A 25132-nucleotide genomic window follows, 5' to 3' on the forward strand; every position below is an offset into this window, starting at 1 on the left:
CATTTTAGTTTGTCCTATGATAGTCTGGACCAGGTCTTTCCATGCAGGTTCAGGTGGAATACGCTGCTCATTGAAGTCATACCAGCAGCAACACTAAAAAGCCTTTCTGTTTCTCTAGGTTTTCCCAGAAGTCCAAGTTTACTTCATAGAATCATAGAGTTGGAAGGGACCCCACGGGTCATCTAGTCCAACCCCCTGAAATGCAGGAATTTGTGAGCAGCTCTGGGTTTATTTTATTTTTTTAGAATTGTGCTATTTGTTTTATTTGCGCTTATTCTTACTGTATGGTATTATTTTAATGTTTCAGTGGTTAATAAATCCCTCGCATGATAAATAAATCTGTCCCTCCCCATTGAAGTAGTTATATTTCGCTTGTGAGTGAGAATGGGGAGAAAAGTACAGAAGAGTCTTACAGTGGTACCTTGGTTTAAGTACTTAATTCGTTCCGGAGGTCCGTTCTTAACCTGAAACTGTTCTTAACCTGAAGCACCACTTTAACTAATGAGGCCTCCTGCTGCCGCCACGCCGCCGGAACACAATTTCTGTTCTCATCCTGAAGCAAAGTTCTTAACCCGAGGTACTATTTCTGGGTTAGCGGAGTCTGTAACCTGAAGCGTATGTAACGTGAAGTGTATGTAACCTGAGGTACCACTGTATTTGCACAGACACACACACACACACAAATGAACATCAATTTCACCTCAAACAAAATGCCTGTTGATACAGCTTTGATTCCAACAGCCTTTAAAACATGGACTCCCAAAAGTTATAAATTATCAAGCATCAGTCACTACTACATGCTATCTGTCAATATATTGTTCCTCAGTCATCAGAGGAGCTTCTAACTCTCCTCATCTGAGTTGTTAATGTTTTGATGTAATTCTGCTTCTCTTTAACTTGCTTTTCTTTTGCCTTTTCTTTTCACAAATTGTCTTCATGGGGCCAAAAGTTGGTATAAAACATTTTAATAAATAAAGGTTGAGTGTCTGAGATTGTTCTGCTGTTCTCACAACACAATAAGGTCATTTGAAGTTCCATCTTGCTGCAGAATGAGCTTCCCTTGTGCCTGGAGCAAGCTATTCAGTTTTCATGTGAGTGGGAAGGAAGCCAAGTCAGCAAAGAAATCACTGAGCCAAGCATAGCAAAAGGAGATAGCAGTTCACACAGCACACATAAACTATGGCCACCAATTTAGATGGTTTAACAGGGCATTAGCCAAATTCATAGAGAATAAGGCTACTAGCAATATACTACCCCCAGGGTCAGAATGTTAGCCTCTGGGTCACAACAGCAGGAGAGGGCTTTTGCTTATGAGTTCCTCATAAGCAACTGCTTGGCTCTGATGAAGATGAAGAAGAAACCAAAACCCATAGGCTACTTCTGTGAAGGGCTCACTCCTGTCCAATGGAAGAGTGTACCAATGCTTTAACGAGGATGCTGATGGTTGACTTCTGGAAGCCTTCATTGTATAATATACCGTATTTTTCCGTATATAAGACGAGGTTTTTTTCCTAAAAAATCATGTCTAAAATTTGGGGGCATCTTATACATAGGGGCCATCTCCCCTCATCTTCTTAAATCGGAGTCCCCAAAAATAGGGGTCGTCTTATGCATAGGGGCATCTTATAGATAGGAAAATACGGTACTTTTAAAAGTCTTGCCTGCTAATGAGCTCTTTAGCCTAAGTTTCTGATCTAACCTCCATAATTAAAATTAGGATAAGCTGAGTAGCTATAATTAGATTAACAAGTTGTTGTGTGTCTTGGTTTAAACAAAAAACAACAACCCAGGGTTGGTCACAGTATCTTTCTTTGGTTAATACCAAGAAAATGTTATATTTCCAAAGTGAACAGAGGTTGTGTCTCCCCTACGCAGACACTTCCCTCACACTGTTCAGCAGTGAGAATCCAAATGCAGCTCTCTTCCACTCTCCACTGCTTTTTCAGCATTCCTCAAACATAATCTGCTTCAGCAGCTGGCAAAAAAACACTTTAAAAATATTTATTTGTAACAAAATTCACTCTGTTTTTTGCTGACTTCACCATCCTCTTGCAAAGACTCTCACTGAGGCAGTAAATTTGCATTCTGAATATCCCAAGTAAGTATTCTCTGAAAAGACGTATTACTCAAAGTGAAACATACAAGTGCACAAACTAAAAAGCATTAGGACACAGCCGTCACTTAAGAATCAGAATGATTGGCATGAAGTATCCAGAATAGCTTGAATAGGTTCCTAACCTTTTCACTTTCCCTTCTCTTGTCCCTTTTCTGTTTGTTCTGATTAGCTTTGCCTTGGGTGTCTAGTAGAGATAGCACCAAGAAAATTGCATCATTACTAAATGTTCTCCTGCCATGGAGTGGTGCCAGAAGACTCACCTCCTTCAAAATGAGAACAAGGTCACTGTATTCTATTCATCAACCAACAAAGGCTATTTGAAGCTTTAAAGCCTGTACATAAAGGGCAACCATAACCCTAAGCCAGCCCAATAAAATAATGAACACACGTCTCCAATGTATGGCATTTGGTTCTAGAGCACTGGTAAAGGCCGAAACCTCATGGAAATTTAAACAGTTGTACCAGACTAATTGGTTTAATTAGACATTTGAAGGATTGGCTGACCAGCTGGGAAAACAGGTGGAGAAGGCTTGAAACAGAACAATATAACCCCTATTTCCTAACCAATGACACCAGTCATCATCAGTTTCTTTGCCATTTTCTTTGGTGCCACCTCATCACTCTCTCTCTACTTCTTCTCTCCCTCCATATCTTGTTCTATTCACTCCACCATCACAATCACCTTGCAATTTTCCAGTCATTAACAGAGGCAGAACTGACTGCTCACCATGTGTCCTGATCCCACAACCAGCAGCGATGAAGACATTAAGTCAGAGGCTGCAAAGTCACTGGCTAAGGAGCCAGACTCTGAACCAAATGCAGGTGACAAGGGGGCACTAAACCCAAGGCTGGCAGGCAGGAGCCCCATGGATAAGATCCCACAGTGCTAGGGTCCATAGCAGCAGCAGGGTGAAGCTCATGGCCCCCTTTCCTTAGACCTAAGTGCTGGTCTACCTACATCACTGGCTGAATGGTGTGAGGAGGGTATCAGACAGGAAGCAAGAGAACATAGATGTCCTCATTCATTCTCAGAGTGGAGAATGGAGACAGATGTGATCTGAGGTGAGTTAACAAGTGACTGGCCCAATGTCACCCAATGAGATTCCTAGTCTCCCAGGCCCTAGTCTAATCATTACACCACAAAAGTAATATATGTGCATGACTACTGATATCAAACAGATGTCTGCAGCAACTCTAAAATGTTGGGCTCCACAGTAAAATTTCTCAGGGCATGCTTATTTTCTCCTTTACCAACAATTATGAATGCAGTTACACACCTAGTCCATTTGATTTCTTTTCCTTTTGCCCCCTTTTAGTCATTACAATAACTGAATATAAGAAAATTTTACATTTCCACTTGCTACAGCATTAAAGCTTCATCTGCCTACAAATGCATTAGTACTAAATTATTGCTTTATTGCATCCAACTGAAGTCAAACTACAAACCAAGTTGCCTGGTATATGGTTAGCTTTCAAGATAAATACAGTGGAACAAGACACACAAACTAAACTCTGAGATCACTTGCTTTAACATTTGGAAAAAAGAATGGAATGATATATTCACCCACATTCTGGACATCTGTTAGTAGATCCTAATTTATTTACTGCCCCACCCTGTGCTACTAACAAGATACCCTTAAGTGACCAAAAAAGGAATTGAATAAATATACTCATGATTTCCTATTGGAGTGCAATCTATTATCTGAAGCATACTGTAGCTACTTGGTTCCACTGAAATCAATAGAAAATTCCAACGAAATGTGGTCAGGATTAGGGTGTTCACTATTCTCTGCATACAAGACTTATTTGGAAACTCTCAATTTAACTGCTTTCTTGTGGATCCTCAATCCCATTGACTAGTTTAAAGCTGCACATAAAATCTGCTTTCTAATGAGGATATGAGATCACATATGCAGATAGATAAACAGCCCATGGTAAGCACAACTCTTTACTGAGATCAAGCAATTCTTTCCCGGCAACAAGGAAAATGTTAACACTGGTCATCAAACAAGCAGCAGGGAGAGGATTTGTGTCATGTAAAATGATGCACAGATCATCTCTCATTCTTAAACACAGCATCTTCTCCCAGTTTGAAACAAGTTGTTCTTCTCAAGATATCCCTGCATTACACAAATGTAAGTCAGTCAATGCACAAATATCAAAGACAGTTAACCCAGAACCACAGTTATTATACACTTGAAAATATATATTACCCATGTCCATAAATTGTGTGCATGCAAAAACCTCATCTAGAATCCCCTTTATGCCATAGCATTAAAGTAATTATCTGTTTATATATGTATATCAGTGCAGCTTATTCTGGTGTAAAAACTAAAAAACATGGCATGTGAGAGCAATAGTCCTCTCCCATTGTTGTGCCCCAGTGACTGGTATTCAAAGGTAGGGATGTTATAGAATTCCAACAAAATCAAAAATGGGAAAGGAAATTGCCAATGTTTACTTATTTATCCTATGATAGTGCTGGAGGAGACTCTTGAGAGCCCCATGGACTGCAAGAAGATCAAACCTATTCATTCTTAAGGAAATCAGCCCTGGGTGCTCACTGGAAGGACAGATGGTGAAGCTGAGGCTCCAATACTTTGGCCACCTCATGAGAAGAGAAGACTCCCTGGAAAAGACCCTGATGTTGGGAAAGATTGAGGGAAGAAGGAGAAGGGGACGACAGAGGACGAGATGGTTGGATAGTGTTCTCGAAGCTACGAACATGAGTTTGACCAAACTGCAAGAGGCAGTGGAAGACAGGAGTGCCTGGCGTGCTCTGGTCCATGGGGTCACAAAGAGTCAGACACGACTAAACGACTAAACAACAACAATCCATCCAGTGAATACAATCAGTATTTGCTGTAGTTGTTTCTTTCAGCCGGCAATATGTAATTGATTACATTCCACCACCACAACCCAATTTCCATTGTGTTTCCTTTGCATCAAAATTAATCGGGTGGAATAATAAAATTACAACATAATTTAGGCAATTTTTTGCAAGTTATGAATGCTATATAAGTTACAGTGGGCAGAGGGACAAATAACATAGTTTTTGGTGGAAGTTGAGCTGCAGTGTAATGGAAACAGCACTGCATTGTGAAGAATACAGGGTGGAACAGAAAATGATGCCTTACATCCCAAAACATAATGCTACTGCTAGATGTAGCTATCCTCCACAATTGATTCCTGTCTAGCTAGTAGTCACACAGGACACCGGGACTATCCCAGTAACCACAGTCAGTATACATAAGTTACTTGCAGGCAAGTTGGGGAGGGAGTTGCCAGTTTCAAGTTGTGAGGCAGCACCATCATGAAATCACATCCCCAGCCTCTGTTGAGTGCCATGTTAGAAATAAAATGGGAGCTTTCACACTTGAGGCATATATTGATTTGATGTCCTCTCACTCCATATGCCAGCAATGAGGAACTTGTGGCATTCCAGGCATTGTTCTGATAATTTATTAATCTCCTTCTACACAATTTCTCAAGGTACTATACTATAATAAACAGCAAAAAAAAAAAAAAAACCACCCACAAAAACCCCAGCCAATACATTTTGAATTAAAATAAAGCAATGCAGAATAGACACTCGAATTATTTGACTCTAACTCCCATCCTTCCTGGCCATCAGCTATGCTTGCTGGGGCTGATGGCAGTTAGAGTCCACCAACATGTGGAGGTCTGCAGGCTGCCTGTTCCTTTTATCCGTTATTGTCTGGTTGTTGTATATGTGGAAGTTCACATTTGCTGTACAAACCCAATTGATGCTGAAGCCACTCTAAGCCTCATGTGTGAATTTCCAACTCCATAGCAGCAAAAGCCAACCTTAGGAGCTGCTCACAGGACCACATCAGCAAATTGTGGCCATGGGCAGAAGTCCTGCATATATTGCTGTAAAACGTGCATCCCAAAAGATGGCTATGGCTTTAGATACACTGCCATAAATGCTCCAATAAAGCAATTTTAAAAAATAACAACTCAGTCTTCTACATAGCCATGAAACAAAAAGGAAATGAAATATAAAATATGTAAAGCAATGTGAGTGGTTGGATTCCCTTTCAGATAAGTAGGGCAGGATGTGGAAAGCCCTGAGCACGCTGAAGCATGCCATGTATGTGTCAAGAGAGCCACAGACCCTTAGGGTGAAATGCACACTGATCAAAGTAATCTACTCTGAAGGAAAGCAAAGCACTCATTTAATCCTTAATTCAATCTCTCACATAAAATGCTAAACCCATTTCTGACTATTAGTTCCCCATGCTAATCTTCCAACAATTTTTTCCCTTGAAGACGTAAAAAAAAACAAAAAACAACAACCCTTAGCTAAAAATATTAATCAATATTTAACCCAGCCAGGGCACCAACTTGGATTATTCCATTATTTTCCCCACAATTCCTTTCGGCAACAATTGAATTACGTTCACTTCATTTTCTTTCATAAAAAAAGAATTTAGCTCTTGTGATACGACTTTGGATTTAGCTATTCTACCATGGTGAAGATTTGTTAGGATAAGCATTCCTTATGATAAGCATTCCCCATATTCACAATTCCCACAGCCTGTCCCTTACAAACAAAGGTACTAATATGATTGCCCCATAAGTTATCAAAGGAATCCTCGCCTTTTAAACAGCTTAGAAACTATTATTTAACTTTAAAAGGAGGACACCAAGCCTGTCTAATCACATCTGCAACACAAAAGTAGACAGTGTGCACCAAACATGTCCCATGTCTAAATTGGGGACTTTGTCCCATTGGATAGTGGAACGATTCAGGGCCACACTCAATGAGTTGTTTAGGTTGGCTGGTGTTGGTTTTTTGTTTACAAAATTGCTACTGCAGGATGTGGGGAGATAACCCAGATTTAGAGCACAGCATGGGGAAGAAGAGTTAATCCTTTGCTGTTTGGGGTTGCTAATCCAGGACAAAACCTCCCCTTGGTGCAAGTGCAACTTCTCCTGTGACCAATTGGGTTTGTATGTATAGAATCTGGATCAGAATCATAGCAGAGGCAAAGAGTTAAATCTCTTTTCTCTCCTCACTCCCCCTTCATCTGCATCAGGTGCTCCTGCAGCTACTAATTCATAAACAAAGCTAAGCATGCAAGGGCCAAAGCGTCATGGCTAGTTTGCTCCTCAAAATATATCCTATATCAATGAAGTTACATGGACATATACTTCAGATCACCTAGATGGACCAATGGTCTCAGTAGAAGGCTGTGTCCTTTGTTCCTATATCATTTCCTACATTTCCTCTCAAATTCTGTTCTATCCAGTTAGCACTGTGCATCTCCCACCCTGACGCCCACTTCAGATGTTATCTAAGTGGCCCAGTTGTCCTTGGCGCAAGGAGATGTATTGGTACCATTCCACATTTCAACCGCACCACTTAATCCTCCCTTTTTCTCGGTCTATTTTCTGAGCCTGTTCAATGGCAAAATGCAATATCCAAAATGGTTCCTGCTGCACATTTTGAGCATGAATGGTAGCCATTATGTGTACTTTGTACATGGGTGGGACCTACAGAAAGCCTGGCTGACACTTTCAGTATTTCTTCATCATTTGAAAACTATGGTAGACAAGACACATGGCCTGCTTTAGCTGTCAACAGGAATTCATGTTGTATGTGGTCAAAACTCTGGAGCTTGACTGGTGCCCTTCTTCAAATTGGCAGGTGGGGGGGGGAGATGTCTGCTCCACAGGAGTTAGCAACACAAGAAACTTCCTCCTATCTGGTTACACTGTCCCTTCAATACAGTATTTGTTTAGTTATTGATTTTTTAAAAATATTTCAGAGCCAAGAGGAGCAAAGCAGATGCAATTTGTCCATGCACAGTAAGCCAATCTGCCAAGCAAACCTTTTTAGCATTGTAGTTAGTGCTAAACCTAGATTTGAAACTATGGGCAAGCTTAGAAACAGTACTTTTTAGCCAGCTATACCTAGCAACTAGAATGCTGACTGGGAGCGGCCGCTGAGACCACATAACACTGGTCTTGAAAGATCTACATTGGCTCCCAGTACGTTTCCAAGCAAAATTCAAAGTGTTGGTGCTGACCTTTAAAGCCCTAAATGGCCTCGGTCCAGTATACCTGAAGGAGTATCTCAACCCCCCAGCATTCTGCCCGGACACTGAGGTCCAGCACCAAGGGCCTTCTGGCAGTTCCCTCACTGCAAGAAGCCAAGTTACAGGGAACCAGGCAGAGGGCCTTCTTGGTAGTGGCACCCGCCCTGTGGAACACCCTCCCACCAGATCTCAAAGAGAAGAACAACTTCCAGACTTTTAGAAGACATCTGAAGGCAGCCCTGTTTAGGGAAGCTTTTAATGGTTAACAGACCACTGTATTTTAATACTTTGTTGGAAGCCACCCAGCGTGGCTGGGGAAACCCAGCCAGATGGGCAGGGTATAAATAATAAAGTATTATTATTATTATTATTATTATTATTATTATTATTATTGAAATGTCAAATCAAACATTACTATAGATCCCCAGACACAAAAACAAAAACCCACACACAATTCAAAATTGTCCTAATAACGCCAATATAACTCTGCCTGACTACCAGGTCAAAGGTAGTGTTACACTGGGTCATTTGCTTGCCGGTTCCTTTCTGTCCAGAATTTGAACTCTGCTTGGCAGAAGCTCTCCACAGTGTCCAGCACAGGTCATCTTTCCCATCATTGTCTGACATTTTTTAAGCAGAGATACTTCAACTTGGGACCTTCTGCACCCAAGGCATGTTTCACACAATTGAACTTTGACAGGTCTTAGATCACCTTTTCCAGTGATACTAATTCTTTGCAAAAGGTATATCCAAAGGGTTGGTGTGGACTTATCTTTGCAATCAACACTGTGCCCAAAATTTCCATGTCAAGTGTAATGCAGAATTAGCCCTGCTTCCTGGTATCTGCAAGATGGATATCGTCCCCAACCTTCTGAAATCATGACATGCATCTGTTTTTGAATAATGCATTTGAAAAACACTGTAACAGTATTTTTTTTTTTTCAAAGACTGAAGACTAGAATTCAGAACTGCAAAACAAGTCACTTCATCTGTGCTAGTCATCAATAGGAATCGCCTGGTATATATAGTTAAAGGTCTGGAGCTCAAAGACTAGCCTTAAGCATCAAACCATCAAAGGGTTAAGGGGTTGACATGTGAATAGAGAAGAGCTTTGCATTTGGAATCTGTTCCTTTGCCTCTCAAGAATGAAATTGTGGATTTGGTGTCAGACAACTGTCATATATATTGCTGCCTCTTCACTGACTGAATTGAATTTGATGTCTCAATGCAATCATGTACAATTTAAAAATAAGAGGATATTTCAGAACAAGCCTTAATATCTTAGAAATTGCCAGCTCAGTAATCCTTCAGGAATATCTTCTTCCTTTCATCCCGACTTTCCCTTTGTACTTATTGTTATTTAGTCCTTTTTCATATATTCAGGGGAGATATGGTAGCAAACTGTTCAGCTAAGAGTAATGTTCAGCATGCACCCTCTCTCATCAAAGGACTACAGAAACGAGACCTCCACTCAAATAAATAAACACAAATCAAGGAGGATGCTATCCTAAGGATTCATTTGAAAAACCAGATGACCTGTTGCCAAAATTATGTATAGGTATTTGAAGTATGCTAGACAGGTTACATTTACGTTTGCCCCTGGTAAATGTAAGAAACTTTAAAGAAACAAAAACCATCAATTTAGCCTAGATTGTTTAAATCCATTGCTATTATTTTCTAGAGAATTACTTAAGTCTACTGAAGATGAGGCATGAGGGGGCTATTTGCTCCAAGGACCTTTTTAATATGGCTGTATTGTAATGCTGCAGTGCCAGAACCTCTGTAGCAATAAAGAGGAATTCCTCTCTGAACACAACTTAGGAACCACCATTCTATGTGTCCTCTTTTAATAATGCATTTATTTAACAATATTGGTAAAAATAATGGTTCTCATCAGATGTAACACTTTAGCCTCATCTCCTTTGGTGCTGCAGGATTTTAAAGACACACACAAGCACACATACACCCGTAAAGCAACCACACACACAAAATTACAAACAGAATATATAAATGAGTAAGATACTTGGTGACCAATAGTCCCTTTGGCCTCTTTCCCTATTTTTTGCTTCAGAAAGTACTGGTAAAATATGTTTTACTGCTGCTATTGAAGATGTGAAACCCTTGGGGTATATCTATAGTTGATGCACTTTGATGCTTGTTAGAAAAGCCACTGAACAGAATATATGTACTAAGGCAGAGCTTTAATATCTGGGTGTATACTGTAGTACATTGCCAGTCAAATCCCCACATGCCCATACCTAATTATTTTCTTACAAGGTTATGCCTAATTGGCCACTAGCCTAATTGATTAATCATCTGCATTTTGGAGAGACATCGAGAAGCAGTGTGAAGGGCAGGAAAATATTTATTCAGGTACAAATGTTAAAACCAATCAGAGACGCCTAGTAACACACACACACACACACACACACACACACACGAGAGAGAGAGAGAGAGAGAGAGAGAGAGAGAGAGAGAGAGAGAAGGTTGACTGGGGAAGGGGGACCTAACACTGTAAAATCAGGAAGTCAATAACTCCATGCATTTATCCCTACCATTCTCAGAAAGGTGACCAGAATGTTAAGTAAGTTGCTTTGGGTCAGACATGCAGGAGTTAAAGGATCCCGAGCTTGTATGGGGGAAAGATCCCACCAGACATACTCTGGATTCACATCTCCACATTTGCATAATAAAATGTACCTTTCCTTGTGATTTAGCCCTTGTGGCAAAGGCAAAGGATAAATGCCATGCTGTCAGACTCCAGCCCCTTCCCTGGAATCTCTGCCTTTGCGTAGAACTTACTCCAGTCACATACAGCTAGGCTGACAGCGGCAGGTTTTGGACAGTCTTGAGAGTGAAAAGGCAAAAAACATGAACTTCAACTCAAATTAAGGGCTATCTATGCAATCCCACAACACCCTTCCAGCCCCACCTCTGCAAAAAAGGAGAAAAGTTAATAGGAATCCTCGACCAATTCTCAATGCCACTTGTACCCCGCAGGATACTGCATGCCTGGTACATATTGCAAAGCCTCTTTGAGGCATTTCTGCATTTTTTCATCCCATCACCAGCAGTGTAGATGAGCCCTGATCATTTCCAAATTGCTAATCATAACCATCCTAAAGGGATTGTATCAAGAAAAGGCAGAAGAGGCTAATTTAAAAAGAGGGTTGTACAGGTACATGAACCAAGGATGCCAAACAGCAACATGACATTTAATCAAAACCACAAACTCGACAAAAATCATCTTTCCCCCTCAGCCCTTTACTTATTTCATCTTCAAAGCAATCAGAGGAATATAACTTCTCTCCTACCTTCAGACAGGCTTGCTTCCTCATCTGCCCCCCTACACATCCTCTTGTTGCAGGGGGGAAATGCTCCCCCCGGTCTTCTGTTCCTAAAACAATATGGACAGTTCTTTATTTTCTTCTGGGAGATAACCCCTGTGTGTATGTATATATATCAGTCAGTCTTCATGCAGTAGAATCCGTAGATCCTGAAAGCAGAAGCACTCAGAAACGGGTATCCTAGTGAGAAAATCCTCAGCAGTTTCAGTTCAGTGAGAGCATCTCCTTCTCAGCAGCAGAAGCAACAGCAGCAAAGGCAGTGCTTCTGGTACTCTGCAGGCCACATCGTTCATACCTTATACATCACTACCACATTCCTTCTAATAGGAGAGCACAATACAGCGTCTCATCGCCGGCTGCCCCTGAGCTTTCGCTGTGCAGTTGCATTTCTGCATCTGAACTGTTCTTAATCATTCCTGCAGTCTCCAGCTCATCAGCAGGCTATTTGTGTCTCAGCAGGAGTAGCAAAACAAGCATGTCATCACCTGGAGGTTAGGCTCACCCTGCTCATTAGGTCTGCCTCTAAAAAAGAGAGAGAAAGAAATCTTTGTGCATGGGAAAAGAGCAAACAGGCTCAGTGAAATCCATTCTCCACACCGGGGCAAATTCTGCACACACATTATTCCCACAGTGCCGGTTGATAAAGGAATGTCAGAAGAAGGGCTTAAAAGATCTGTTTTGAAAAACTCCAGATCTTTGTGGCAGGCTTCTCATATGGGGGGCGGGGGGAGGCAGAAGAGCTCTCTAGACACACAAAAAATATGTTTATTGGTGCACAGAAATCTGTTTATTGAAACCAATGTATTGCAATATCTACTGCGCGGCACTCTGTGGTCTAGATGTACTTCTTGTCATGTAGTTGATTTAGGAAAATAAAAAACTGGCTTGCAGGGATATGAGTTGAATTAACCCCAGGGAGGCTTCAAACCTTCAATGTTCCTGATCAGAAACACACAAAACACACACACACACACACAAAATGCCTGTGATTTCTAGCAAGAGGAAATCTCCATTTAGCACCAGTGGACACTTTCCTCCCATCCTGAATTGCAGGTGTGAAGGACCCTGGATTGGGACTGTGATGGGATCAACAGGTTATCCCACAAACAGGCTATAGTCCAAATCTAGCTTGAACCCGACACCCACAGCTGCCAGCTATTTGTCAAAAACAACAACAACGGGGGGTGGGGGTGGGTGGGACTACATGAAGCATGTCATGCACAGCCAAGTTTCAGGCTTTGAGGCCAAAGATGAAGGAAGCAGAAACATCACACAATCAGAACTGTGCAAGGGGAAAGGGTGTGTGGGTCTGTTTCTAGCTGCCTTTGCCCTTTCTTTGGAGGATGAAGGTCTGTAGTGAGGAAATTGCTATACTAATCGTATGGGGTTCTAAATCGCAAAAGAAACCAACAGCAGACTGCACACTGCAGACCTTCTTGTCCAACATAAAGAGCTTGGTGGAACCAGGCGGCCAGAATGCAAAGGAGGAGACATGACAGAGGGGATAAGCACACCTCCACTTTCACCCTTACTGCACAAGGACAAGAAAGACTGAATAAGGCTTAAGAAGGAAATACAGTGGTAACTTGCGTTAAGTACTTAATTTGTTCCGGAGATCTGTTCTTAACCTGAAACTGTTCTTAACCTGAAGCACCACTTTAGCTAATGGGGCCTCCTGCTGCCGCTGCACTGACGGAGCACGATTTCTGTTCTCATCCTGAAGCAAAGTTCATAACCTGAGGTACTATTTCTGGGTTAGTGGAGTCTGTAACCTGAACCGTATGTAACCTGAAGCATACGTAACCCGAGGTACCACTGTATTCAAAACACTCCTGAAGGAGTTATTTGAAATATATTCGAGTCAATACACTCATTTCTGCACACTTGGAAGTTAAACCTCCCCCCCCCCCCATTCCTGGATTTTGTGACATTTTCCTTTCTCCCCTGCCCTCCCCCCTCCCCCCCCCGTCACTGCCACTCTTCCCCCTCCCCCTCTGTGCATCTGTTTATCAACTCTATTGTGTATAGCAGATATAAGGGAACCTGTGACTCTCCATATGTTGCTGGACTTCCATCAGCCCCAGCCAGCATGGCCGGTGGTCAGGGATATATGAGAGCTGTAGTTCTGCAATATCCTGAGGGCCTCAGGTTCCCCACCTCTGGTGTATAGGCTGGGTTATAAATCTCAGTAAAAATATGCTTTTAGCAGTCAGAGCCAAACAGAAGTGAGGCCCGGTCACTGAATTTCATTCTGGGATATTTGATTCCTGTCACCTCTTGCCACTTCCCTTTGTGCATATCTGACTGAAAAACCAGAGAGAGAAATGAGGCACTTTGAATCGCATGGTCTCTCCATTACAATCATATAATGATAATGCCTTATTTAGCTAGAGCTCAACACTGCTGTTAACTGAGAGAACCTAGTGGGGTGGGGAAGAGGTGCTAACTTGAATAAAATATTGGATGGGGGGGCAGGTAAGCCCCGCCCCACATAATCGATAACAAGATGCAGCACACACATAAACACAATTTGAATGGCAGTGGCCATCAACTGGCAGGGTTGTTGCAAGGGACCTCAGCCCTTAGGGGTTGGCTCCTGTGGTGGTGTGGAGGGGAGGGGAACAAACAAGGCTGACCCAATGCATTTGAGGGTCTGAGGCAGAACAGAAACATGCTTCCCCTCCCCCACCCAGTCAAGTTACATAGTATCAGGCTAGTAAAGTTGTTTAGCAACTGAGCCAGAAAATCTCACAACTTCCTCTCTGCTGTTTAGCAACAGCAATGCAATAATAAACACAACAACTGATCATTTTTTGCCCTTTTGTGACACCCAAAATGAACTGCCAGCCTCAGGACTCTGCCTCATAGGAAACAAGAAACAGAATAACAGCAAAATGGAAGGATGTGTTTCCCTCAGTGCTTCCTTCTTCAGACAGGACATTGCTGTAGGAAAAGGAAATGCCTTTTGAGCCCATGCAAACAAACTTTCAGCCACACATTCGACCCAGTTCTGAGAGGAACTCCTTTCCGTTGTGCCTTAGCATTTGCTCTCTCTCATTTCTGTCATATTAGAACGACTGGAAAACTTACAGCTCCTCTTAGCCATTCTCCCCTCCGCAGACCCTGTTGTTTTACCCTTTACTCATTTGAGTAGCCAACAACTGAGCACAACGGACACATATACCATAAATCAAAGTGTCATACTGGAATGTTCCTGTTAGGTATGCGGGCATTGTAGGCCGAAGCCAGGCTGTATGCATGACACTGCAGGCCTAGGCCTTGATGCCTCCTGGAGCTCAGGAGCTTCATCTGCATAACAAAAGACAGAGAGGATTCTCAAACCTCTAATGACATTTGCTGGTAGCTGGCAGGCAGCCATTCCCTGCTGCAATAAGGCCAGTGTTATGATTCGCTAGTCATGGCATAAAGCGACCTATCACAGGCGGGCAGGGGTGTTGCCCTGGGCCGGCTTAAGGTGTATATATATACTGGGCTAATGGGCCCGTTTGCCATTCTTGTTCCTAATACTCCAATAAATCCTTTTTGAGATAAATCTTGGTCTTGAGTCGTGCCTGAACCCACCCAAACTTCAGTTCCATCACATGAGACTTTTAGCATGTGCAGAGGAGGCATAGGGGTTTCTCAACTGACTCTCAATTCCATGCTCTGTCAAAAACCTTGGATCCCAAACACAAGCTATCACTTGACTACCTGGGCACATTGCATTGTTGGAAAAATGACACCTGCTGTGTTCCACGCTTCCTTCAAGCTAAATGCATAGCACAGAAGTCAATTTGTGTGACTTTTAACAGCAAGGACACATAAAACCTGACCTCTCCTACTCCGCACCCACATGCACACACACTGTAGTGGGACCTCTTCAGTTTATCAGTTTGCCTCCAGAACAAAGGTCTTACACTACTGCATTGCCAGTAGTCCAGGTGAAAGGGAGGTTGCTTTGGAGGAAAGGGTGCCTTTAGTGAATATTCTCTCCTCCATTGATGTACATAATAGAATTTTACAAACATGGGGCTGAGGAAGATGTTGGGCCAGCTACAGGCTTGAGGGAACCTTCAACCGAGTGCCTTCTAAAAAGCACTTATAGAAATACAGTTATCAGTCTATAGCTGATAGCAAGCTTTATCGGAAATTAAAATGGCATCTCTTAGAAACTACTATGAGCATATATAGATAAATAGCCCATAAAATAAGTCTGTTTTTCGTCAATGGAGTGAGATATTTGGCTATACTACTTACACTTTTGAAGGGGAAAAATACTAGGCCATAGGCAGCAGAGCACAGAGAGGTATGAAATATGAGACTCCAGGAAGATTGGATCTCGTATTGAGGTGGACCTCTGGGGTAGAACTCACAAGAGAGACAAAGCAGAACTGAGAAAGAAAGGGCATATAAACCTAGCATAGGAAAGTCAGTCTGGAGGTAGAATTCATTGTAGGCTGGTCTTTCAGTGAAATCTATCCAGAGAAGGCAGCAGCAGGATATAGGACAAAATTAAGTAGAATGTCATGAACTGGCAGGACGATAGGGAGGCAGAAGAGGATCCCAGTGAGGGGTGTAGCCAGGACTGGGATACACTGAGGCAAGCTGGGGATGGGGAAGGAGAGATTGGTGTAGGAAGTACTCACGACTTGTTGGAGGAGGATGAGGGGATGGGGCAAGTCAGTGCACAGGAACTAAAGAAGCAGGAACCATCACCAGAGCCAGACGGGCCCCTGTCTCCATAAACACAGCAAGCTCTGAGGTGTAGGGAGCAGCAGGAGGGACATTCTAGGAGGCTGAGGCTGGCAAGGGACTACAGCCCAGCCCACTAGCTGAGCCAGGTGGGGCTCATTAGCTCTGGGAAGAGAGGTATGTTTCCTCAGCTGGAGCAGGCTCAGAACAGGTGAAGGCCATATGCCTCATCAAGCCCAGCATCAGCAGAACTGAGGTGCTGTGTTTGCTCAACTCCCCATGTTGGTTGGACCATGCCTTGAATATTCCAGGGTGCTATTCCAGTATTTTTAGCCAGGCCAATAGATTATTGAATAGGAGAAGGGGACCAGGGTGGAGTTCTCCTTTCTCTGCTCTGTAGCTTTGATTATTCAACACAATAGGCACCAATGTGCCAACTGGATAACTTCAGTTCAAGTAGCATATTACATGCCCCAGGGCAGACTAATCATAATAGCCATAGCTGACCAAGAAACTATGGAATATCTGTGCTATGCTTTTGGGCCTGCATTCCATTTCGTGGTAGTTTTCATGTAGAAAAATGCCGATCAGATCTCTGTGCAATCTCATATTTGCCATGGCCTTCAAATTGTGCTGTTAAAATGGATAAACTCTGATAAAAGAATAATACAATGTGTGGAATGTTTGATTAAAAAGAGGCAGTGGAACATTTTTCAATGTGTATTCAGTGTGATGAAGAACAGAAGGAGTAGAAGTTGAATTCTGTAAATAAATTTAACACAGTAAATAAAAATTATCTTGCAAATACAATTTGCTATTGTTTTTCTTTTCTGTTTAACTCGCAAAGACCCATGTTAGTGTGGTATGGAAGAGAACTTAAGGCTTGGGTCGAAACAAAATAAAAAAATTCCTTCCGGTAGCACCTTATAGACCAACTAAGTTTGTTATTGGTACGTATGAGCTTTTGTGTGCATGCACACTTCTTCAGAGGCTTGGGTGTCACTACTCTTAAGAATTCTAGAAAGGATGGTGCTGACATCCCAGACAATGGGGCTGCCAATTGTTGCAGGTCAAATGGTCCTTTAGGAGCCAGTTCATAAGCTGGCAAACATAACCAATCCTTATGGAAATATTTGTACATATTGACTATGTGATCATGGCAATGGGTTGGATGCTGATTAAGGCTGCAGTCCTAATGCCTCTTACCTGGAGTAAGTCCAATAGAATTCAATAGGAGTTTTCTCTAAGAAGACATGGCTAGGATTGCTCAGTAAGTAAGCTGAAATCAATAGGACTTAAGTGAAGTTGTGATAAATTTGTCTCATTGGTTTTAGTAGGATCTAAGGTCAACTAACTCAGTCTAGATCCAACTTATATTTCCATGCCCTATGTGTGTGTGCGTGTGCACACATGTGCAGAGCATTGTTAAGGGAGGTATTCTACATATAACAGTAAACACAGAATAAGTTGTTACATTTTTTCTACGTTATTAATAAAGAAATACAGTCTAATCAATGGTGTAGATAGATACAGTATGATCTCTGGTCTTATGCTGGTATTGTTAAGACAGCTCAGAAGGTAGATAAACTTAGAGCAGATTCCCACAAACCTTGTACGTTCAATAGAAGCTTGAGCAATAGTGGCACATAAGGAAATGCAGAGTGATAGCAGGAGCATCCTAGAGCTCATGAGAACGAGGATGGGCAGGGGCCCCAGTCCCCAACCCAGAGCTCCCTGACCTCATACCACCCACCCCATCTGTCATGGACTGGCTGGATGCAGAGGTGGCAGGCACCAGCTGGGGAACCCCCAGGGGAAGGAGGCTCAGAGCTGGGGGACTAGTGTTGGGGTGAGGATGAGTAATCAGAGGGAAAAGAGGTGGCATTCTGAACCCTGAAGCATGAAGCCCCTGGAACCCCTCGAGTTCAGAAATTTGAGGGATGTGCAACATTATGTAACTTAATATTGTAGGCTCCCTTGAGCATGGTTTTAACCAGGCATAGGCAAACTCGGCCCTCCAGGTGTTCTGGGAATACAATTCCCATCATTCCAGACCACTGGTCCTGTTAGCTAGGGATCATGGGAGTTGTAGGCCAAAAACATGTGGAGGACCGAGTTTGCCTATGCCTGGTTTTAACTATGGAAAGGTAGAAAACAAAAAAAATGATGCATGTATGTAAATGTTTAAAATAAATACAGTAAAGCCCATGCATAACCAATGACTATGCATTCTGTCACACTAATTATAATTAGAACATTAACTTTATCTAAGCATAGACTAGAGTTATTTTAGTTATTCTTTTAAGCTCCACCTGGTTGTGGAGGCCAGAAAGTAGAAGAGACATACCTTTCAACTAGTTCAATGTTGCTTTAGATGTTTTTTTGCAGTGTGACCTGTGTTATCTGACACTGGATTTCTGCTCTTAAGGAACAAAGGATAAATAAAGCTGTCAAGTGCCTTATTGATTACATGTGATTAAGGTATACTTTGCTGCCCTTCTTGTCTTTTGTCTTTTCCATTCGGTTTCTTTTTGGTGCTTTGGGTTCGAATAGGGCAGTGGCGACTTTGCCCATGAGATACCATATTATGCTATCACATTTTTGGAAGATTTCTGTAAGTCTATGGAACTATTGCTAGAGTCAGGTGGACTTCGAATCCGTCGCTTCCTCCTTCTTTTTTAGAAAGAAAATAAACCATCAGCATATACATATGGAAGTAACATGTTTCCTCCATTATCTCCAATCTGTGTCTTAAACCTGTTGAGCCACCCAAGACCAAAGCAGTCTACCTACCCAGCACTAAATAATTTCCTGTAAGTTACAAGATCATACAGTAAAGTTTACTAAAGTGTGTGTACATATACACACTGACATTCTGTTGGTTCATACAGAAGAGTGAACATCTATTTAATTGTTAGATCAGCACCTGCCATTTTCAAAAGATACCAAGAGAAGTGAAGAATGGTGATGATCAAAGTGTGATTCCTGAATCAGATTTAGTTTCCTGTAAATTTTAAGCACTGAAGTACTGGGGCTGTACATGAGAGAGAGAGAGAGAGATACCTCACTCTGCCTAGCTCTCTTGCTGTTTGCTCCACCCAGTCCTCGCTGTGTGAAATGCGAGTGCATGCGATAGTTTATATTGCAGGCCTGAAGACCACACACGAGGGAGCTCAAAGCAACCTCCTAATCTTGCTGTACCTCTGTAACCCCTAACAGTGCCTCTCTGAGCCTGTTGGGAGCTGCCCAGTGTCACAAACCGCTGGGCAGACAAAGGGGAGAAGCCTCAAGAGGAGATGCTGCAGCGGCAGCAGAGCTGCAGTGCATGGCTGCGGTGATGAACTGATTACACTCCTCGCAAAGCAGGCCAACTCTGAAATGGAAATAAGCGAGAGGCGTCTTGTCTCATCCAGCAACTAGGGTCAGCATCACTTCTAGACAAGGAAATGTGAGAGATGCAGACTGACTGTTTTCTGCAAGTATTATACTGCTCTCCTCTGAAGCCCATTTCATTGCTTCTGCGAAAAGGTGGTGGCTGTTAAGAGAACATTCAAGCATTTTGTCTATAAACTTCACATATCAGCATCCTTTTCCTTCCCCATCTCAGGTGCCCATCTGCAAAGGTGCTTTCATGCCTGTGTTTTCAAATGTCAGTAGCTTATGCCCAAGTTCAGCAGTAAAATGCTTCACATCTCCACTTTCCTCACTGCCACTTCTACAGTAAACAAATCTGGTCTCCCTTGATTTGTCTCCCGGCAAAGAATGAAAGTGCTTGATCACTGTTCCATATTCGCTTGCTTAGATTAAAGCAGTGTGGCTGACACCATTTTCGATAAGGACACACTGCCCAGCTACTTCTGACAAGGGGGCAGAAGTAGTTACATTCTACTTCCAAGCCATTCACAATGTTTTCCAGCCGGCCTAAGGGACAAACAAACTGCTGGATCTTACAGCAGAAAGTAAACTCTCAGTTACCCCTGGTCAAGGGTAAACCTATAGCACTGAGAGCAGATTTAGTATTTGTACACAGCCCTGGGAACTTTGGATGAAGGTTGGTATATAAATTGAATAAATAATAATACCAACATTTATTAATATAGTTATTGTTATTATATTTATAGCTGAACTTCCTCCCACTCAGACCATGACAGAGACATTTACTTGAGAGTTTTTATGTTGACCGAGAGAATACTAACAGGCTCAGCAACAGCTAATGACTCACAAAAGCATCTCTATTGGGGCTAGGTGACAGGAAAGGCAAGGCTACTCAGGTTGGGAGCTGCATCCCAAGTTTAAAAAGTCCAAGATCAGTACAAGAACTCCATGGAAGCAATGGAGATGTCCCAGTAGGTTGGCATGCCCACTTACCAAGCTTTTAAAGCTATAGGAAGGTGTGCGTATTCACAAGAGTCTTGTGCCTGGAGAGATTTCCAAACCTGCAGACGTGCACTGCATCAGGGAAGACGGCGTCTATTCCCAGTGCCAGGAATGCTGCCAGGTCCTCGGTGACCAGGCTGTCTCCTCCTCTTCTGACTGCAGTTCCTCCAACCCTAGTAGTGGGCTGAGGCCTGCCCTTTATTCCATAGCTGTGCTCCTCTTCCCAAGAGGGAAGAAAGGAAAGAGGAGACATGCATCCTCAGCTGGGGCAGCCATCTCCTGGAAGGGGAAAGCCTCTGTTCCCCAGCCTCAGCCCCCTACCATGTCATCCTCCTCCTGCTCCTCTTTCTCCATCTCAACCAGCCACTCTACTGCTGAGCCCAGTGGTGCTTTGGGACTCATAACAATAGTCCCTTCATGATCACTAGTCAAAAATAAAGAATTATCAGTATGTACTTGTAGACTAAAAGGGACACGGGTAGCGCTGTGGGTAAAAGCCTCAGCGCCTAGGGCTTGCCGATCGAAAGGTCAGCGGTTCGAATCCCTGCGGTGGGGTGCGCTCCCATTGCTCGGTCCCAGCGCCTGCCAACCTAGCAGTTCGAAAGCACCTCCGGGTGCAAGTAGATAAATAGGGACCGCTTACCAGCGGGAAGGTAAACGGCGTTCCGTGTGCTGTGCTGGCTCGCCAGATGCAGCTTGTCACGCTGGCCACGTGACCTGGAAGTGTCTGCGGACAGCGCTGGCTCCCGGCCTATAGAGTGAGATGAGCGCACAACCCTAGAGTCTGGCAAGACTGGCCCGTACGGGCAGGGGTACCTTTACCTTTACCTTTACCTTTACCTTACTTGTAGACTGCCATGTTAAGTGGTATAAACATATGCAAAACAAAACAGCATCGAAAGTCAGAGAAACCTCCAAGGGAGGTGAACTTCAATGCCAGACATAGAGTAAACAAATGGAATTATTTACAGTATAACATTATCATGTGAAATGATATTTTATTCATTATTTAATCACACACTGAGCCTGCCCCATTGATTGTAGTGGAGGTGTAGCCATTTTGTTTTGCCTTTAATCCTCAGTGTACATATGCAAATACTTTGGGTTTATTTAAAATTATTTGTATAGAGCCAGCATGTTAGCTGTCTCCACAGGACATTTTACCCAACACACCTTTACACTTTACAGAAGGGCAAGGATTTATAGGTTGCAAATATCATTTTGTAATGAAATGATCTAGCAGGCATGGGTGCGTTCCATCTGAATGTCCTCTTAATAGCAGGCAGGCCTCCCTCCCACTTCCTTAGCTATACTGTACACAAATAAATCCATTTAAATAAGCTCAGTCCGTTCAGTGGCACGGCATACATTAATTCCTGCACAAACATTTACTGACCAGATCCGAGCTCAATGAGAAATGGAACAAAAAGCAAATAGCAAATTCACCAGCAAGGATACTATAAAAACTTACCACAAAAATAACCACAAAGAACCATTTAAATATCCAACCACTTTTTTATAACCATTCTGCTTATGTTGCAAGTTTTGTAAACAATAGCAAGATAGGCAGTGAGAAGGAAGACTTTGGCCAGCAGGAAACATTTTTGCATGTGGAAGAACTCATATTACCATGCCAAAAAAATGCATGGATAGAGCATGCATGTCAGAAAGGCATTGCAGTTAAACATGCTAATCCTGACAACTTCACACATCAGCTTGCCAGCATGTGTGTCTTCCTTTCTATATCCTTATTTTTGTACAGGAGATGTTGACAGAAAACAATAATAAAGTAATAACTTCCGTCAGTGCCAGACCTATTGTTGTTGCATTAAGGGAGGCATCCAAAGCCCTGACTAGGAACAGTGGGATGGAATGGAGTCACCACTGCATCTGAAGCCCTACTGCATGTGCCAGCCAGGAAGGAAGAGTTGGTGGTCATTTGATTCCCTTTCTGGCTGCATCAGCTGCATGCTGATGTAGTAGATGGCCTCAAATTAGGTCCAACACCATTAAATGGACCAATCTTGGATCCATATGATCCAATGGCAGCCTTCCTCCACCCCCATCCTTCCCCTGTAATGCCCCATTTACAGTCCTGATGATGGCTATTGCCTGTGGGAGCACCATCAGTGGTAGTGTGTGTTCCATCACACTTTCAGCAACTACAGCAAGGCCCTTCACCAGTGTTTAGTCCCACTGCAGAGTAGCCCATAGGGACTCAGAGGAGGGACATCTCTGATTCATCCTATCCTCCCCACAACAGTGCAGATAAGGGTTTAGGATTGCTTTGCACCAGTGAATGGTGAGTGGGTATGGGTAGTCCATACTGAAGTCTTTGCTCAGTCATGATGTCATTTTAGGCTAATTGGATTGCTTTGGAATATGTTGTTTGTTTATAGCCTAATCGTGCAGGCATAATTCAGGAAAAGTTACTCATGGCTGTGTCCCATTGAAATCAGTGGAATGCTAAATCAAACATGACTGCAAGCTCATCAGGACTTCCAATATTTTATGTGTGATGGACTAGTCTGACTGAGCTGCACCTCTTGACTTGGGAGTTTTGACAGGACTTGCTTCCATGTGGTTGCTTGTCACTCAAACTGAATGGCACTGATAAGACTCAAACCCTATGGTCTGTGAAATGTCATTGGAGGTCTATCACAAATCTGGAATGCTAAATCAGGCTTTGCCACCTGGTAATTCCATACCTACTGTTACTCTGTTCCCCGTGTTAAGAGAGTAGGATTGTCACAAACATTTACCTTTCTTGGAAGTGGGAAAGATGAAGGATGTTTCAGCCTAATTAATTAAGATGGGGGGGGGGGTTGGGGGGAGAGTCCTAAAGAAATTGTAATGCATTGAAATCCTTTCTTTCTAAGTCCCAGGCTAGTTGACCACACAGTCATTTTCTCCAACTGGTGGTGAGGCCTTTGGGGTAAAGGAACACTTCTAAGGAAATATATGGGGTATGGTGTTTTTTCTGTGCTATTCTTCGGCACATTTCCATCTGTAGAGAGGCATGCCAGGTAAAGCAGTTTTGTTGCTGATTCCTATCTCTATTTCTGCTGATGGCGTATTTTGCTGTAACATCCCCATTGGAACAATTACATGCATGATCTCCTTCCCACTCTACTCTATTGCCCTCCTCTAATAAAAATGTTTGTAAATATTAATTGTCTCAGAATGAACAAAGATTTTCAGTTGGCACTTGTGAAGAGTAAGCTTTGTCGTCGTCGTCCCCCCCCCCCATTTTGTTTTCCATTGAAAGAATAAGCAGATCATCTTTAATACCTATAAGTCTACAAGTTATATTCAAAAAGCCATACTTTTGCACATTATGGGAAAGTAAATCCTCAGCAGATAATATTCTAACCCTCTTTGATCCCATGTCATCATCTTTGCCTGTAGGAAAACGAAAACAATATTAGCTTCATTTACTGTAGATGCTTCTTCCTGTGACCATTTAGATTTGCCTAATTACTCGCTCCTCCCTTCCTTCTTCCTGGGCAGGTGGGGCAACATCTGTGAACATAAGATGGATGCTGTCAGTAACAAATGACTCCTTGTGATCAGTTCACATTTTCCTTAGTGCTCCTTGCACAGATCAGAACTGAATACAAAGTAAGAGAAACATTAATTAGTGCCCATCCAACAGCAACTTGACAGGGCTATGATTTAGCTATAAATACGTCTGTTGAATTGCAATTCAATATTTGAGTTCCTTACTTTTCTTTCATTGTACCAAATTGATTGGGGAGAATAATAAAGTCTCGTCGAAGGATGTGGAGAGCAAGGGGAATAATGAAGCCTCTTTTCCTGTCACTCCTACATTTTTAAAAAAGAAAAGGAATCTCTTGACTGTGACTGTCATGACATCATCTACTGACATACAAATTGCTTAGTGATTTGAAAAGAAAGACATATTTGTAAACAAGCCACCTACTTGATATTTCGATTCATAAAGATAAGACATAGGCTATTCATTTTCCTTGAAAAAATCTAAATAAACATTTTCCCTTTGTCAGCTCTCCTGTAATGTTAGAATATTAGAACAATCCTTATACAGTATATATGGATGAATGTGGGTAGATACTACCATAAAGACACATGGCACCTTGCACAGGTTTAAAAGCAAAAAAACCACCCCAAAACCCAACAACAATAAAAATGAACAATTTCCTACTCGAGGAACTTGGGAAACTTGTCTGCTGTTGAAAACCCTATAGCTTGGCTAAGGCTTTAGCAACAGATTCACCCTAGTTTCTAGTAAACAACAAATAAGTGTTGTGCAAAGAAGAAGAGAGGGAGAGTGGTTTCCATCTTCCATACCAGGGCTGACCAGCTGATGAGGTGAAGTAAGGCAGTTGCCACAGGTGGCAGACCCAGCCTCCTCCATGCCTGCCCATGGCCTCCTCATCTACGCTGGCCTGACACCTTAGCTTCCTCCAAACTGCCCATTACCACCATGCCCTCAGTGTTGGGGGAGGCTGTGGGGGCAGAGGCAGGGATGTGCTGTGGAAGAACAGGAGTCGACA

The 25132-nt window shown here is 42.6% G+C and overlaps 1 protein-coding gene across 4 annotated transcripts in view; it reads right to left on the bottom strand.

Moving 5' to 3' along the window:
• The window catches only part of DAB1 (DAB adaptor protein 1), a 635724-nt gene that overhangs the window by 548239 nt on the left and 62353 nt on the right, over nt 1-25132 (bottom strand). For 2 of the 4 annotated variants that reach the window (XM_083448089.1, XM_083448096.1), the window contains exon 1: nt 11496-12004. The gene's annotated coding sequence lies outside the window, so the exon portion shown is untranslated. Of the gene's footprint in view, nt 1-11495; nt 12051-24323; nt 24423-25132 lie in introns of those variants that run through there. The other 2 variants (XM_083448084.1, XM_083448085.1) reach the window with 2 other exon arrangements.

The sequence above is a fragment of the Podarcis tiliguerta genome, assembly GCF_965153285.1.
Source record: "Podarcis tiliguerta genome assembly, chromosome: 6".
NCBI classification, from domain to species: domain Eukaryota; kingdom Metazoa; phylum Chordata; class Lepidosauria; order Squamata; family Lacertidae; genus Podarcis; species Podarcis tiliguerta.